The following is an 18125-nucleotide window of genomic DNA, read 5'->3' as shown; positions in this document are numbered from 1 at the left end:
GAGTTCCGGGGGGGGGGGGGGGGGAGAGTTCTCTCTTACGTCCCATCAAGTCATTGCCCCCCCCCCCCCCATCCACACAGCTGCTTTCCAATCTGCTCCAGTATACCAACGCGCCTTCAAAAGTGCGCGCAAGGGTTCTCACACACACACAAACACGCACTTTCACGCGCACACACACGCACACACAGACATGCTGGCAGAAGGAGAGAAAAGGGGTATTGATTTGCTCTTAATTTGTGCATGAGTATTTGGGGAGTGTGTGTGTGTGTGTGTGTGTGTCTGTCTGCGTGTGTGCGTGTGTGTGTGCGTGTGTGTGTGCGTGTGTGTGCGTGTGTGTGTGTGTGTGTGTGTGTGTGTGTGTGTGTGTGTGTGTGTGTGTGTGTGTGCCTGTAGTGGAATCAATAGCTGATAACCCAGACCACCTACAAGGGGTCCATATCTTACTCTGCTCATGGGGCTGGAGATCCTTCAGTAGCAAATAAATGAATAAACGATGGTGATGAGGAAGAAGAATGTAAAACATATAATAATTGAATATTATTAGAAAGAACTTATTAGAAAGGACTTTTTAAAGTCTTTGTTTCTCACCTGCATTGGGTACGCTGGGCTTCCTGTTCCCTCTGACTGCACGTTGAGGAGGAGACCTCCTTACAGTACTTCGTCTCCTTTTAAGGAAACAGATCCTGGCTGAAAGAATTCAAAAATAAGCCTTTAACAAAGGCAGCTGTCGTCCATGGACTCGTCCGCTGCTTGTGGACAAAAGGCTTTCAGAGCTTCTCCTAAACATTACGAGAGCTCAGTGCTGGACCTTCAGACAGACAACAAACTCTTCCCTTTAGTGCAGCATCGGGGAAGTGGGCCTGTGTCCTCTTACATCCTTCATTGGGACCATCTGTCTCGATGAATGGAGTAATTGTTGCGTAATAGCCTTACATTTGTTTGCTTTAGGTGAGCAATAAGGCCGGAGAGGAGTTTCATGGCCTCCACATTTGTCTCGCGACGGCATGTTATTTCCCGGCACTTCCTGTCTCTGCTGATAGATGAACACGGGCGAGGACCTCATGAGACGCGTTCGGGTTCGGGTACGGAATGTACCAACCCAAATAGAACAAATTAAGCAATGCGGCCCAGATTCTACTTTGTTTACATTATTTATTTTTGACAAAATGTTCACAGCGACTGTTTCTGTCAAATGTTTGACTCCATTTGTCTTTCTTTCAGCTTCTGGAATGGAAAGCATCTAAATGCAGTAAATAATGGAAGGGAAAGGCCAGCTGATGCAAACAGTCACAGATAAAAAGAATCATTGATGTGATGTCAGAGATAAACTCACAGCTGCAAAGAAACAAACACTCGACCGTGTGAATACTTGATGTCAGAGCATCCGACCGTTCAGCCAGGTGCGCATCAAAGGTTGCCATAGCGATGCACCCCTCCCATGACCACAGTCTATTCTCTGTAAAACATGTATTTTCCGGCTGGCCGTTGAGTTTGCCTTTGTGTCTCCGTGGACTCTTGTCCCTGTGAGTCCGTCCTGCTGAATCGGTGCTTGTGACGTGCAATAATACGATCAGCAGCCTTCTGCTCGCTCTCTGAGCAGCACGGGGGCCACCAGGTGGGAAACTTTCCCGCTTTGTAATCCCGTGAAATTATTTTTGAAACGCTTGTTTCACACTTTGAAAAAGACGGCAATAAAATATCCAGGGAAATCGAAATCATTTCATTATGTTCCCCTCTGCCGTGAAATTGAGGGAAAGACAAACAGCCACAGCGACAAATACTTTGGGGGGAATATGCAGTACGATGCAGTTAGATAAACTGTAGCAGAAGGGGGTTTGGTTTCTCTTTGGCTCTTTTGGACGCACGCATGTCCCAGTCTAAAAGGCTGAGGACATTGATCATGGACTTTGGCTCTCTTTAGCTCTGAAGGTGCTGATGCAGACGCCTGCAGCACCTAATGGATTTAAAAGCTTTCAGGCTTCCCACACGTTTGCCCTTTGGCCTGTGAGCTCAATGGCCACCTTGCACTAGTGGACCGTGATTGAGAGGAGCGCTTTTGATTGGCCGCATCGAGCCAAAGGGTAGCCGCGGGAGAGATGTTAAGTTGACCTTTAACCCCATAGAGGCTAGATGAGGCATCACGGGAGGATGACTCAGACTGTTTCTGCACCTGCAAATAGGTTCGGAAGATTCATCCACATTCATCCACTCTCCTCATTTAAAGGCCTTTTGACTTACCGCTCAAACCAGAAATCAGTGGGAGAATGATGACTGTATTTAGGTATTATTTCCTCTTTCCCTCCATTAAAGTTGTTAAACATAATTTGCTGCTTGCAAAATTAATGAACAATATGCTCGGCAATGTTAACATACTGTCGGCTTCGAGAAGCTTAATAAGAGAAGAGAAATATGAGGCCGATGGGGATATCAGGGAAAAATGACTATATATATATATATTGAGTCAGTATGAAGTGTGAAAACATGTAAAGATGTTGCCCCACCCAAAATATGCAGCCACCCTGTGGCCATCCTTCCTGGTTTTACTCAAATCCAACTGGTGGTGGAAGTGATTCTGGAGGGCTGTGAAAAAGACGCAGGCGCTCCAGGAGCTCCAATAAAAAACACACCAGCTGTGTGTTTGTGACAAATATGATGCTTTTACGATGGGCACAATGACAAAGTAGTATAAATGTACAACAACCTTTAATTTGTAGCTCTTTTTTATTCAAAACTAATGCTTTCTATAATAACCCACTTTCCACCTCTCGGTTTTATCTTGCTTTTGACCTTGCTTATTGTCCTCATTTTCCATTATTCATCTTTCTTACACTTGACCACAAGTTATTTCTTTTTAAAATAAACACTTTTAAATATACAGTCATCATGAGATGATCCGTTTCCCTCAAAACAACGATGGTCAAACTATTGGTGTCACTGAGTGAAACATCTGGGGATCATCAAAGTTATTGTGAGTCTTCATCTGGAAAACATGACTATCTGTACAAATGTCAATCCTCCGTGTAAGAGAGCGCTTTGAGCATTTGGGTCATACGAGATCAAGTAGAGGATCACCAGCGACAACAGTCTTCATCCTCTCATGAATGTTTGTAGAAAGCTTCATGGCGGTCCATTAAATAGTTGCTGAGGTATTTCAGTGCGGACCAAAGGCTCTCATAAGGAGAAGAGGCAGGGAGGCTTAAAGGATACGCAGAAAGGTCAGTTTTATATCTAGCAATCAGTTCTAAGATGCACCATCCCTCCAAACACAATGCTGTCTGAGGTCCCCCTGAGATACCTGCTGTAGTAAATAAACCTTCCCAGCATGACCTCCACCGTCACATCGGGACGACTGTAGCGCGAAATAAGTCATTTTTCAATCGTGGCAGAATGTAAGAAGAGCCTCCTCTCACCTTTTTACTCTCCTTGTGTACTCCTCGCTATCCTCTCTTCGTCAAAGTGGAGGGAAGACCTGCAAATATCCTTAGTGCTCCTTTCCCTATCTCATCACACGCTCAGTGGGCAGACAGGAAGCTTTGTGACTGTGACTGTTTTCCCATCAGGGAGGATTACCTCAGTGTCTGCACGCCACACACGCAGTAACATGTGGAGAAGAAAATCAGTGTTTAGTACCTACACACTTAGCTTTTCTGCAGCTGATGGGATTATTCTGTACACGAGTCCCCTACAAATAGTAACACCTGTACAATGTCCTGAAAGTCATCGCAACAACACAACAATCTCCGGCCTCTGAAATGACAGCAACGATAACTCAACACCTCCCTGAATAATGAGAACTTGTCAAATCGAATAATTGATGAGCTGAGCAGAAACAGCATTTACAAAGTTGCCATATTCAAAATGGATTTACGAGATGCTGTGTGCAGCTGTGGTAGCAGCAACCAACTGTCAATCACAGTAAGTCCCACCCCAAACATCCCCTGCTTCATGGTCTGTTTGACTCTGAATGGACCATAATTTACTAAATGAACATCATGCTGCATTGGAGAAGACTTGAAACTAGAGACTGAGACCATAAACTCATGTTTGCAATGTTTACTGAGGGAATAAATCAAGAGAGAATTAGAGTCATTTCCTCATAGACGTCTATGGGAGCAGAGGAGTCGCCCCCTGCTGGTCACTACACAGAAGTAGAGTCATTTCCTCATAGACGTCTATGGGAGCAGAGGAGTCGCCCCCTGCTGGTCACTACAAAGAAGTAGAGTCATTTCCTCATAGACGTCTATGGGAGCAGAGGAGTCGCCCCCTGCTGGTCACTACACAGAAGTAGAGTCATTTCCTCATAGACGTCTATGGGAGCAGAGGAGTCGCCCCCCTGCTGGTCACTACACAGAAGTAGAGTCATTTCCTCATAGACGTCTATGGGAGCAGAGGAGTCGCCCCCTGCTGGAATACCTGACCCGTGAGTGTGTGACTCAGCACACCCTCCCTGGGTAAACAAAGCCTTAAGAAACGACAGCAGTGTGTGTCAGGTAGATGGATGGCAGGGTCAGCTGCTTGGGACACTGAGAAGGTTGGGGGTGCACCTCATTGAGTGCGCTGCAAATAGACAGCTGGAGAAATGCAGTGGACTCAGACACTATTGAACAGAGCTCAATGGTCTGAATCTCCCCTGGGGAATACAATACACAAGAACACACACACCTATGGGAAAAAGGTTTTAGCATGACTTGACTCCCGCATTTGAGGCTCTGGCTCCAGACCTTCCTTCGATTAAATTGAGAACATTTACAAACTCAAAGATGCCTTCAGGAATAGAGGGATTTCAACTGCTAGAAACAAACAGCAAACCCAATGTGTACATTTTAAACACCCCGTGCTCCCCCCCTTGTAGATTGTGGCCCTCGTGGGAAAACCTGAGCACTGAATATCTGGATCCAATTCCAAGTCATCAAATGGTTCCCCCTAAAGAGTGCTGTGTTTCCTGCTGGCGACACAAAGCCAAAAGGATGGAAAGGCAAACTATAAATGTGAGAATGTTTGATCAGAAAGCTCCGACTGAGCCGTCGGCCTGCGGTTGGTTTTCTGCTTTTAATCTTTGTGTTCTAATCGCATGGAAGCAAAGTTGGTGTCTAGTTATATTTTCGGGCGCACATCATCAGCGGCGGAGAGATCTAAGCATGTGTGCGACTGCTGGCTCACAATTTCATGGTGACAACTATGTTGTTAGTTTCTATCATAACATTTGCAGTTGACCACGACTTGTTCCAACGTGATGAACAGACCAGCATCTGTTTGTAGCCTTGGCTCACACTGATGTTTGAAGATTACAAATTGGATTTGGGCTGAGCAAGACATGCAAACAGCTGCAAGGACATATTTGTACGCTGCTGTACTGCAGAGCAACTGCTAATGTCAGCAAGCTAATATTGTCATGGGGGGGACGCGGTCGAGGGCAAGGAGGGAGGACTCAAATGCGGAGTTGAAAAATAAAAGACTTTAATTGTCAAAAACTCAAAATCAAAATCGCTCCAACCAAAAAAGGGAGGAAGGAGGAGAAAACAAAACAGACAAAAACAGGGACCTGGACTTGAAGACTGGAAAACACGAAACAGACTTGACTTGACTTACTTGACACATGAACGCTGACATGTAATGACGCCACACCAGACAAGAGACTCACAGGGCTTAAATACACAAGGGAGGTGCAGGTGATTGAACACAGGTGGAAACGATCAAGCACGGCAGACAATCACACGGGAAGACAGGAAGTGAAGTTACCCAGGAACACCAGAGACATGAAAACTACAAAATAAGACAGAGCAGACCCAAACCGTGACAGAACCCCCCCCTCAAGGACCGAATTCCAGACGGTCCTAAAGGGGGGCAGAACCATGAAAATCAGACAAGGGGCGGGAGGGTGGGGACCCGACAGCTATGGTCCGGCGGCCTGCCGGGGCGGCGGCCGGGCGTGGGGTGCTCTGGGGGTCTGCCGGGTCTCAGGGTCTCGGGGGTTCTGCCGGGTCGGCCAGGTCGGCGGCCGGGCCTCAGGGTCTCGGGGGGTCTGCCGGGTCGGCGGCCGGGCCTCAGGGTCTCGGGGGGTCTGCCGGGTCGGCGGCCGGGCCTCAGGGTCTCGGGGGGCGCCAAGCTGTGCGGTTCCGGCGTCGTCGTGGCGTGGGGCGCAGAGCTGTGCGGCTCCGGCGTCGTCGTGGCGTGGGGCGCCGAGCTGTGCGGCTCCGGCGTCGTCGTGGCGTGGGGCGCCAAGCTGTGCGGCTCCGGCGTCGTCGTGGCGTGGGGCGCCGAGCTGTGCGGCTCCGGCGTCGTCGTGGCGTGGGGCGCCGAGCTGTGCGGCTCCGGCGTCGTCGTGGCGTGGGGCGCCGAGCTGTGCGGCTCCGGCGTCGTCGTGGCGTGGGCCGCCGAGCTGTGCGGCTCCGGCGTCGTCGTGGCGTGGGGCGCCGACCCAACCCCTGACCCCACCCCCCCTTCAAGGACCGACTTCCAGGCGGTCCCAAGAGGGTGGGAGGGAGGGGTCATGGTCGGGGGCCGTGGGGACGGGGCTGGAGGGGTCATGGTCGGGGGCCGTGGGGACGGGGCTGGAGGGGTCATGGTCGGGGGCCGTGGGGACGGGGCTGGAGGGGTCATGGTCGGGGGCCGTGGGGACGGGGCTGGAGGGGTCATGGTCGGGGGCCGTGGGGACGGGGCTGGAGACTGGAGTCTTGGGGCCGGAACGGGCGGAGACTGGAGTCTTGGGGCCGGAACGGGCTGAGACTGGAGTCTTGGGGCCGGAACGGGCGGAGACTGGAGTCTTGGGGCCGGAACGGGCGGAGACTGGAGTCTGGGGGCCGGAACGGGCGGAGACTGGAGTCTGGGGGCCGGAACGGGCGGAGACTGGAGTCTGGGGGCCGGAACGGGCGGAGACTGGAGTCTGGGGGCCGGAACGGGCGGAGACTGGAGTCTGGGGGCCGGAACGGGCGGAGACTGGAGTCTGGGGGCCGGAACGGGCGGAGACTGGAGTCTGGGGGCCGGAACGGGCGGAGACTGGAGTCTGGGGGCCGGAACGGGCGTGGGTCTTGGAGCTGGGGGCGTGGGTCTTGGAGCTGGGGGCGTGGGTCTTGGAGCTGGGGGCGTGGGTCTTGGAGCTGGGGGCGTGGGTCTTGGAGCTGGGGGCGTGGGTCTTGGGGCCGGTTCGGGCGGAGACGGGCGTGGTTGGCGCCTTCGCTGCCGCCGAATGCGGAGGTCCAGGGCGTGGGATTGGATGAATCAGTGCTAAGCTATGCTAACAGCTGCTTTTTCACATAATATAAGACGATACAGTCCAAGCTCAAGTGTAGAAAACCCTGTCGACATCGTAATTCCAAATGAATCCAGGCAGCTCTGTGGAGGTCTCTATGGAGATGTCTGTAGAGGTTTCTATGGAGATGACTGTGGAGGTCTCTATGGAGATGTCTGTGGAGGTCTCTATGGAGATGTCTGTGGAGGTTTCTATGGAGATGTCTGTAGAGGTCTCTATGGAGATGTCTGTAGAGGTCTCTATGGAGATGTCTGTAGAGGTTTCTATGGAGATGACTGTAGAGGTCTCTATGGAGATGTCTGTGGAGATCTCTATGGAGATGTCTGTAGAGGTTTCTATGGAGATGTCTGTAGAGGTCTCTATGGAGATGTCTGTGGAGATCTCTATGGAGATGTCTGTAGAGGTCTCTCAGGAGATGTCTGTGGAGGTTTCTATGGAGATGTCTGTAGAGGTCTCTATGGAGATGTCTGTAGAGGTCTCTATGGAGATGTCTGTGGAGGTCTCTATGAAGATTTCTGTGGAGGTCTCTATGGAGATGTCTGTGGAGGTCTCTATGGAGATGTCTGTGGAGGTCTCTCAGGAGATGTCTGTGGATGTCTCTATGGAGATGTCTGTGGAGGTCTCTCAGGAGATGTCTGTGGATGTCTCTCAGGAGATGTCTGTGGAGGTCTCTATGGAGATGTCTGTGGAGGTCTCTATGGAGATGTCTGTGGAGGTCTCTCAGGAGATGTCTGTGGAGATCTCTATGGAGATGTCTTTGGTAGATGTCTTTGGTAGATTTCTTTGGATCCTGACTTTAGGTCACCAGTGGGAAATGTTTCAAAGAGGGGCACCAGATAGTTGTCTTGAGTTCACCAAACACAAGACACCAGAATACAAAAAGCAGACAAGCAGTCAGTAAAACCAACACACCCAGGTCGTATTACTTATTAAAACACTTAATATCTTTGGCTTAAATGAAAGGCCTTTTTGGATTAACAGCCTCTTGAAGACATTCTTGCCCGAGGGACTGATGCGCCTCTATAAATAACTTTGGCTGCCGGAGAGGTCCATGGTGTATAACTGCATAAATGTCAAGAAAAAGGCAAGAGTGCCTTGAAAGCTCTTGAAGTCCCTGGGTGAATGAAAGTTGAAAAATACACTTACAGACAATCCAAGCGCCTCACTCACAGTTGACTACAGATCAGACACAAGGCGATTCCCCCCCTCACCTTGTTGAAATCCTCCACGGAGAGATAATTCTCTCAGTTTGCCTCACTGCAGTTTGCCCGACTCGTGTCCGCCTGGAAGATCTTTCGCAATCTCCTCAACCCGCAGTAGGCGAGAGTCACTGAAGTGTATTTTAAACCATAAACCCGGCGAGAGGAACAGGCAGGGAGGTGAGGAGGAGGAGGAGGAGGAGGAGGAGACGACAACGATGCCGTCTCAGCCAAGAGGCACTCGAAGCGCGTTGGGGAGGCGAGATAAGGCCGACATCTTGGCCCCTGAACTCAACGCTTCTGTGCAGGTAAAAAGGTTCTGAGGAAGAGATTGTGTCTGACGGGGAAATACTGCTCAGTCACACTCGTGTGAGCGTTCTCTCTCTAGTCACACACACACAATAATATCAACTATGTCCAACTGAGTGATGTGAGCGCCGGCCGGGTGGCTGATTGGCTGATTTTGCGGATCCGGTGGTTTGACGTCCTCGTTCGCACAGCCAATTCTCATCCATTTTCAGAGAGCTATTCGGGAGGAAAAACATTGGAAAATGGGATTGTGGTTAAAACCATCCAGATGTGCATTGACTTAAGACTGTACATATTGTTTGGGGTTTCTTTTTGTTCGTTCTGAACAGAAATGGTCCACGTGAAACGCTGCTATTTTCTACCATCATCAAAAATTGAAGCAAACCACAGTTCTACAGTCTCTAAAGTTTAAAGTTATTTTAATAAAAGCAACTAGAAGGAAACTTGAGGACGTCTTCAAGACGTTTCCTCGATTATTTAGGGATATTTTCCCCCATGCTGCCATGAGGTGTTACATCAAAGTATGTATTATTGCATGTATTATTCCATATAGAAAATTAGAACAAATCTAAATTTGGCATAATGATCGGATCTTGGAAACTTATTTGGGATATAAGTGTACAAAGTGTACTGCAGCCTTTTGAAACAATCAATAAATCAAGAGAACTATATTTAATATGAAAGCAGGTCATAGCAGGTTTGTAGGAAACAAAGATATTAAAAAATCAATAACATAAACTAAGAATTACGAAAACAATCATAGATCATCAATAAGGTCCTGCCTAAAGAGCTGTTTGGATTCACTGTCAACCTGCTTTTTTTAAAACATTTTTAATGAAAAAATGTACCACAGTGAGCTTAATGTTCAACTTACCCCGTCATCTCACTCAGTGACCTCGCCCCCCTCCCCCCCACCGACAGAATGCTGTCATGGGGCTTTCAAGTGCTAAATTGAACCAGTCACTGCTGGGCATCCTGCCCTAAATAAAAGCATTTCACCACAATTAATGTGAAATTGGAAATGTAATGCATTATTGATAGATGTGGTCAATAGCTTGGCGGAGGCCAAAGCTTCCGCTGCTAATGGTCCTGCAGTCCATCTCTGATAATAACCTGAAAAACAACTTCACTCTGCTGCTCTTCTAAATGCAAACCTTGAAAAGAACATCGTTTGATTGGTGAGTAGGTGGGCTGCTAGCACATATTGATCTCTGATCCGGACTGGCCTTTGGCGGCGTAGGTGATCCTGTAGGTCTGGGGTGGTGCAGGGCGCCGTGAGCCCGGGTTAAACTCCCTCCCTTGAACTCACATCATGCTCACAGAGGCGGTTCTGATCACTCGACCCTGAAAGGAGTGACTGTGACGTACCCCAGCAGACTCCACCCCCAAATGACAGACGTACCAGTAACATCGGAGGCGTGCTGGGGCGCTGTGGTACTGTGACAGCTCGCACCCGGGGGCTCATTGATCCTCCTCCACTTCATCAACGCGACTACAGCGAGCCTCCTCTGCTCCGAGGGCCACACAAACATCAGCTGAACCACACTCCACGCTTTGCACCGACACCGAAGCCCTCCGCCCCCCCTGCTCCCCGTGCTAGCACGCTGCTAACGCTACGCCTCCTGTGCAGACACGGCGCGATCCTACTTTGTCTTTAGCGTGCCTGCAGGGCGAGGACTAAGGCACTGATGCCTCAGCGCAGGAGAACAAAGTGCTCGTCAGGCGGCCTGACGGCGCCCGAAGCAGCGACTGCAGGTGACTTCCCTTCCCTCTCAGGGGCGGGTTTTTTCGGTGGTCACATGACCACTCCCCCCTCTGCTCAGAGTCACACCGTGTGAGTAGGCGGGCCGTGTGCACAGCGCCCATATGCATGGATGATTGTCCCTTTAAGAGCGGTCAGCCATTAGTACGTATAAAGGTCACACGACACAAAACACATTTAACTGCCTCTGTGCTGCGGCCTTTGAATCAACTCTGAGAGCTGAAAACCTACAGCGTTGTTTATAGCTCTTTACCAGAGGCCTTTCTACTCTGCATGTCCAGTGCACCTCTGGAAAGAGTCAGGAATTAAAGGATGATTGAAATGTGTTCTATATCATAACGTATTGAGAGAATCAGCAGAATGAAAAGCTCTTTTGTTTCATGACCCCATTTTTTTCAACACAGGAATCAGGCTCCCTAGATCCTCCATTGGAGTCATTGGGGGTTCATTCACACATCTCTGCTGATGTATTCATGTTGTTTGGTGAGTCCATGAACCATTTAAACAGTAGAATTTGCGCCTGGTGTCTGAGCAGTAAGAGAACCCATTAGCAGCAGGCATCTTCCGTGCTGGAGGGCCATAAAATGTCTCCCTCGTCCATCCTGAGACAGTTATCACTGCGGCGCGGATGAACATACCACCACCATTTTCATCTGTGCTCGCCGTGGGGAGTGCATTATTTAACCCTGTTGGACGCATTTCTCCCACTAACTGTGAATACTTCTTTCGGAGTCAATAAGGCGGCTTCAACAGAGCTGTGAGGAAGTCTGTCCTCCAGATGTTTGCCGTGTGGCGAGGTGGAGATCGTTCTAGATCACACCGTGTTGTGGGCCGCAATTCTACGGGAAATTATTGTTCTAAATGCAAACAAATCAAGCAGCAGGGTTACCATGACCCCCTCCCCTGGTTGGGCACCGCACAGGACACCCTTTAACCAGGCTTCTCCCTTTAAGGACACCACAGAAGGCCCTTCATCACGTTGTCCCCACTGGAAGGGGCCATCAAGAGGGCACCCTTGCATGCTTTCTTCATTTAAAGGCAGTTTGTCATGTCTTACCTTACCGGGCGCGTTTGTTTCCGTGCATGGGGGGCCATCCAGAGTGCACCAGCATCACTATGAACTGCGATAAGAGGAGCGTCCTGTTTGGTGATGGTGGATGCAGATGTGGGGTGCAGCAGTGGACGGGGAAGAGAAGGGAACAGAACACAGCCGCTGTGCGAGTAAGCGATTCCTTCAGCTTGCTGGTTTGGCATCCGCCACAAATCACAAAAAAAGGAGGGAATGGGGAAAATAAACAGGGCATCCCCCAGGGGAGATGAGACGTTTGAGTGTTATCATTAATCGAAGGCGTGTGTTCCTCCTGCTTCACTTCAAAGGGCCCACGAGACAAGCCATGGATTCATTTGGCTCTTCTTCCTTCTCAATGGCTCTGAGCTAAAACATCAAAACCTAATTCAAATCCGTCAGATTGTGTTTTTGGGGTGAAAAAGAAAAGAGTTTCATCACATTCTCCAAACATCGTTTTCTTTTCATGTTTAATGTCAAAATCTGTAAATTATTGCCTGTGAAATAGAATAATTGTTACTATTTCGGTACACTGGAATCCAAAAGCATTGGATGAATTATCCGTCATTTATTCTAATTTGTGTAACTACATTAGACTGCAAAGTGGATCAATTATGGAGAGAGTCCAGTTAGTCTCCTTCAATGCAGCATGATGTTCATTTAGTGAATTATGGTCCATTTAGAGTCAAACAGACCATAAAGAGGGGATGCTCTAGGGTCTGTGGGGGGGGGGGGGGCTACACGCTGATTGACAGCTCTCTGCTGCTAACGGAGTATCTTCTCTCTGTCCGTCCTGTTGGTTTAACCTGGATGAGGAAACATTGTGACATTGATTGTCAACATGCAAATTAAGCCTGGTGTCATAATTTATTCAGTTATTTGTTAATGATCGTATTTCCAACCTGTGCAGCTCTGATTTGATCCGATGATTGATGAAAGCTGACTTCCCTTGATCACCCCCCCCCCCCCCCCCCCCAGGAGCTGTCATGTCCCTCAAAGCCCGATTCATGCTGCTACCTGTTCAGAATAAAAAGAAAAGCGATTCTTAAGAGTTCATTTGCTTGGGGAAGGTGCCTCTTTATAACGTAACAGGAGATGAAACGTTTGGTCCTGCAAATATCTTTAAAGAAATATTTAACTGCTGCTCTGTTGAGGGATTCATCGATCGATCCTACAGCCCAGAAGTTCTCCACTAAGCCTTTTTCTCCCACTTTTCCCAGGTGCTCCCTGGGGAGCCGCTGGCTGCTTTTGGAGATTTGCAGCCTGCGGCGTTGGACAGGCGGACCCAGAGGACTCCTCCTGGTCCATCACACGTCTCTGAACACAGCGCGTTTACTGGAGACAACAAAGAGAGAACCTTCTGCGGCTCGAGGTGAAGTCGCACCCACTCAATATTTGACAGAAACTCGTCACGTTGCTTATTTCAGCCTCATCAATCTGCTAATGTGGTCAATAGACCCCCCCCCCCCCCCCCCAGGCCCAGTCAGTGGGCCGCCATCATTCTGCCGCAGTCACATGTGTGGCAGCTTCCCAGCAGCATTTGTCTCAGAGCTGAGAGGAGACTCTTCGGGGAGAAGGGACGCCAGCGCGGCTCCATGCAGCGGACAAGGTGGACTCCATCTGTCTCCTGAGTCCACGAGAGAAGGCGAGACCGTCATCCTTAGAATGGAACGTACCCCCCACCCGCCCTGTTGTGTATTTCCACGTCAGCACTTTGTCGTCCTGAGAACCACAAGCATCCAGAAGCTGCTGGAAGAAACAGAACCACCTTCTTCTCAAGGTCCAGCAGGGCCTTCGACAGAGACCAGTTCATAGTACTGGACAGACCCGGATCCTCCAGCAGAGACCAGTGGTGCTCTGATCCTCTACGCAGGCCACGATTGATCAGCGGAGGGGGACATTTGACGGACATTCGTCCCACCTGTCGGGGAGGAGCTCCTTGCTGCCACATGACTCTGGATGTGCATCCTTTCCCAACATCATAATTAAAATATTAGATGATACTAATGAGTCTGTTAGTGAGAACAACAAGCTTGAGCAGCTTGAGCAGAGTTAATGGAGCTCTTTGGTGGGGGGGGCCTTTCCCCTTTCGGCTTGGAGGGGGCATGTATGATGAAGCCTTGGCTCCATGGCGGCTCCGTGTTGTTCCTCCGGCGGCTCGTTGGTTCCAGACATCGAGGTGATGGATGACCTCGGGCTCGGCTTATCACTCGCCTCTCAGCTGCTACACAGCACACACAAAGAAAACCAATTTCATGGAGGCAGTGTGTGTGTGTGTGTGTGTGTGTGTGTGTGTGTGTGTGTGTGTGTGTGTGTGTGTGTGTGTGGTCAGATGTCTGCACAAGTAGGTTTTTAAACTGAAAAAAGTGGTTTTCCTTTAATGTGTTTGTTTCTTCTTCTTCTTCTTCTTCTTCTTCTTCACGAAGGGAAGTCATTTGGGGGGAGGGGGGGCGGTTCTTTATTCAACATCTTGTTAGAAGCGTTTCTTCTGCTCACCTGCGCCTCCCGTCCTACTGGGGGCAGAGAATCTGTTACGAATGACAAGCGCCTGTCAATCAAAGCAGTGTTTTTTCCACGTCGGCCTCCTGCAGAGACACACACTGGACACGCGTGCACCGACGCATGCACCATAGACACCGATGCGTTCTCCCAGAAGCCCCTTCTGTTGTGGCCGCTGTGAGAGTTGCACACACACAACAAACATCTCAGCTACAGCAAGCGGAGGCAGCGCCGGCCATCCGTCATCGCTCTCTCGTGTCCCCCCCCCCCCCCCCCCCCACTGTCATCCTCCAATGCCATGAATCAACCAATCAGCGCATGCCGGGGGGGTGGGGGGGGGCAGTCCAAATATTGGCCCGCTCACCCTGACAGAAAATAAGCTGCACCAAAAGAAATGAGTCCAATAAACTTTTAGTGGGGTCTGAAACCTGAGCTGCAAAGATGCAGAAACAGATTTACTAGAACGTGATTTTATCTATTTAGTTGAAATAGATCAGTTATTGGTTTTGGGTCTTGATTATGTAAGTTTACAAATTGGCAAAATAAAATGTAAAGCTATAAACACAAAACGTCTCCCTTTTCACGTAGGAAAGCTTTGGGGGGAAATCAACATCAGTCGCTTTTAGTCAAATAACAAAGAAATTTCTGTCACGCAGCGAGTTCCCTCAGGTCACATGACCTTCAGGGACGCTTCGCGAAGTCGAGACTCTGCATCCGACGCGATCCACACAGCCGGTAGTTATTAGCATCGAGTCATTACAGCAGAAACGGGCCGTTTCTCGGTCGTGATGGAGGTTCCCGCGTGGTTAATGGTGATTAATGAAGATGAAAAGAGTCAACGTTTGGGGTTAAGACACAAAGACACGTCCTCTGAGGAGGAAACCTGTGTTTTATACAACTTGCCGCCGCTCGTACACGTCTGATTGTGGCCTTGAGTCACAGAGCACTTAAATGCACCCCACATTTCTTCAGGGCTGACAGACACGTCGATATATCTGCTATCTGATGATAGTCCTTCTGCAGAGTGACTCTACGGCGGAGTGGAATGTGGAGACGGGGGAGGCAAACTGTCCCGGCTCTGCAGACAGAGAGGACAGATTGGACAGGAGGTCTGAGTGATGCCTCACGTTTCTTCTGCATTAGCTCCAGTGGGCTGAAGACAGAAAGATTCAGCTTTTCCTGTCAATCCGAGAGGAAATGAGATGTTTTCCATCCGCTGCGATTTGTTACCAGCAGCTTTTTGTAGATGGAGCTTCAGCCGCTGGATGAGAAGTGAGAGCTTCAACATTCACCGCGACACACACTGTGTGTTTGGTGGGTTGCATTTTCTTTTCAGACATTCCTCCTAAAGGAAGCACGGAGAACGTTGGAGACCCCCTGGTGAGCTCCGATGCCGTTGATCATGCAGATCATGAAGAGCTCTGCAGGCACGTGGCCTCCGAGGGATGAAATAAACACAATGTGGGGAAGTCGAGGAGGGAGACAGTGATACAAAAAATGGCAACGTTTCTTTTTGACTTCAGAGATGAGAGTGAGGAGGTACTTCACAGCCTCGGAGGGAGGAGGGGGGGGGGGGGCAAGCGGGGGAAGAAAAGAGAAGAAGTAAAAGGTCTAATTAAGCCCAAATGTCGGAGAGAGCGAATGACGAGGCGCAAAAAGGGGAAGAAAACGCACAACGAGACGTTAAAGGAGACGAGAAGGCAAACATGTCAGTTAAGGGCTGCTGTATCTACCTCCTCGATGGGGGGGGGGGGGGGGGGGCATGGAGATGCAACAACAGATTCCTTGTTTGACTTTATTTGGAGTGGGAACGAGGAGTCGTGTCACCTGGAGGCGGCTGTAGTAACACAATCACTCACACGGGCTGGGGAAGCCCTGCAGTTCATCGGCTCGCTCCTCTGCGGATGAAATATGCTTTCATTTGCAAAAGCGCGGCTTGGGGAGGGGGGGGGGGTGGGTCGATACGGAGGGATGGAGGAGCAGGGAGGAGGAGGGGGGGGGGACCAGCTGGAGACGACAAACCAAACCAAACAACCGTGTGGTCAGGTGCAAAGAAGAGGGATAAAGTGAAGAGGAGAGAATAAAGGGCGGGGGGGCGGGGGGGGGGGGGGCATTCACGTGAAACGAGAGGGACAGCTTAGCAGGGGGTGAGTGAGTAGGGAGGGAGGGAGGGAGGGAGGGAGGGAGAGTGGGTCAAGGGGAGAGGCAGACTGACGAAGAGAGGAGGAAGACGAGGAGAATCTCAAGCGCTCCGCTGCTGGGTTCGGCCCGTTGTCATGGTAACAGCAGCCAGGCGAGACGAGCAGCAGACAGACGGACTCGCTCCCCCCCCCCCCCCCCCTCCCCCCCCGGTCTCTCGCTGCGTCTCCCGTCCTCAGCAGAGTGGACGGATAAGTCTCTGGTTGCATCCTTCTTCTTCTTCTTCTTCTTCTTCTTTTTCTTCTTGATCAAACATGGATTGACAGCAATGAGACCAGTTCTACAACGCCAGTCTGACTGCAGTGTGTGTGTGTGTGTGTGTGTGTGTGTGTGTGTGTGTGTGTGTGAGTGTGTGTGTGAGTGAGTGAGACTAAACTCACCATCATGTGTATAAATCCTCAACGTAAGAAACTGAAACAATATTTAACCAAGAAACTCTGTTTATTAAATATAATCAACTATATTTCAAACTGCAAAAGCGTTTTGGATGTTTGGATTATTTCCCTTGCAATTACACTTTCTGGACAACAATAATCTTCTTTTATCATTTTTTTAAACAACAGCAAACAGCAAGTTGGCTTAATCGGGTTAAGTTAGGGTCAATGCATTTTTCAATGATGTATGATGACTCAAAATGTGCCGTAACAAACGACTAAAGGGCTAATGTGATTATTGTTGTTGGCTGGGAAAATCAAAATCCACTTGTGCTCTTGGAAAATGAGAGTCATTTATTAGTGGCAAAGCTCTCTGGAGCAAAGAGGAAGAAGTGGATGTAATATCTGAGCCACTTAGTCCTCCGAGGGGGGGGGGGTCGAGGCGGATGGATGGACTCAATGCTCTGCAACACACAAACTCTTGTTTTTGTCACAAATGTGCCAAAAAATAAAAATGAAAATGCCGCATCGATTTGCTTGATTACCTGTGCTCTCGTTTATTCCCACACTGCCGCGGGGTCCGTCTCCACCCTGCACACAGCGCAGCCCGCTGCATTCTGGTCCGTGATGGAGAGCGGCTAAGAGGCTTATGGAAGGAGACGCCGCGGCGCTGCCAGCAGAAACGTGTCACACGCAGCTCGCCGTCATTAACGTGTCCCCAAACGCGCCAACAAAGGGCAGAGCGACCTGCCGGAGCCTCTCGTCAGCAGCTGTGGGCCCATCAGCCGGATTCAGGGGCGCCGAGGGCCTGGACCGCGTAATGGAATATATGATCACCCTCTGCAGCGGGGGGGGGTCAACAAGAGGGAAAAAGCAGACAAATCCCTCTCCACTAATTCATTGAGCATGTTTGTGAGAACGTTAGGATGATCCATCACTGGCTCTACAGCCCTTTTTGTTTAGAGTTGTCTGACCATTCTTAAGATACTGAAGCCCCCGTATTTCTTTAACTTCCCTTTTCTTTTCATAATAGAATTGCTTGTAATATTAAGAGGGCTTCATATTTTTTATAATAATGAATCTATGCTCTCTCTAAACCTACTAAGTCCCTGAGGTCTTTGTTCATCATTCTGGACACTGAGTTTGATGACAAAGTCACGTCCAGACGTTGTTTAAACTTGGTTTGGAGGAGATATGCTGCCCCCTGTTGGCCTGCAGCATGTGACCAGCCGAGATCTTTATCTACAATTAGGTGTACGTTCATCTCAAGTAGTCCTGACAAAGTGTTTGCTTCACTGTCACTGAAATAAAAGCTGTGATATGAAATAAAGCCCCTGTGTAGTGAGCAGTTAGCTTTAAACATGGTTTCAACACTTTTACCAGCATCACAGCCTCTGGTTTGTTCACAAAGCGCTGAAGGGTCCGTACCAGTATTTGGTTGAAGCATGGAGGTCCAGAGGAGTCCTCT

The sequence above is a fragment of the Pungitius pungitius genome, chromosome 9 (genome assembly GCF_949316345.1).
Source record: "Pungitius pungitius chromosome 9, fPunPun2.1, whole genome shotgun sequence".
NCBI classification, from domain to species: Eukaryota; Metazoa; Chordata; class Actinopteri; order Perciformes; family Gasterosteidae; genus Pungitius; species Pungitius pungitius.
This window is presented reverse-complemented; position numbering follows the sequence as displayed.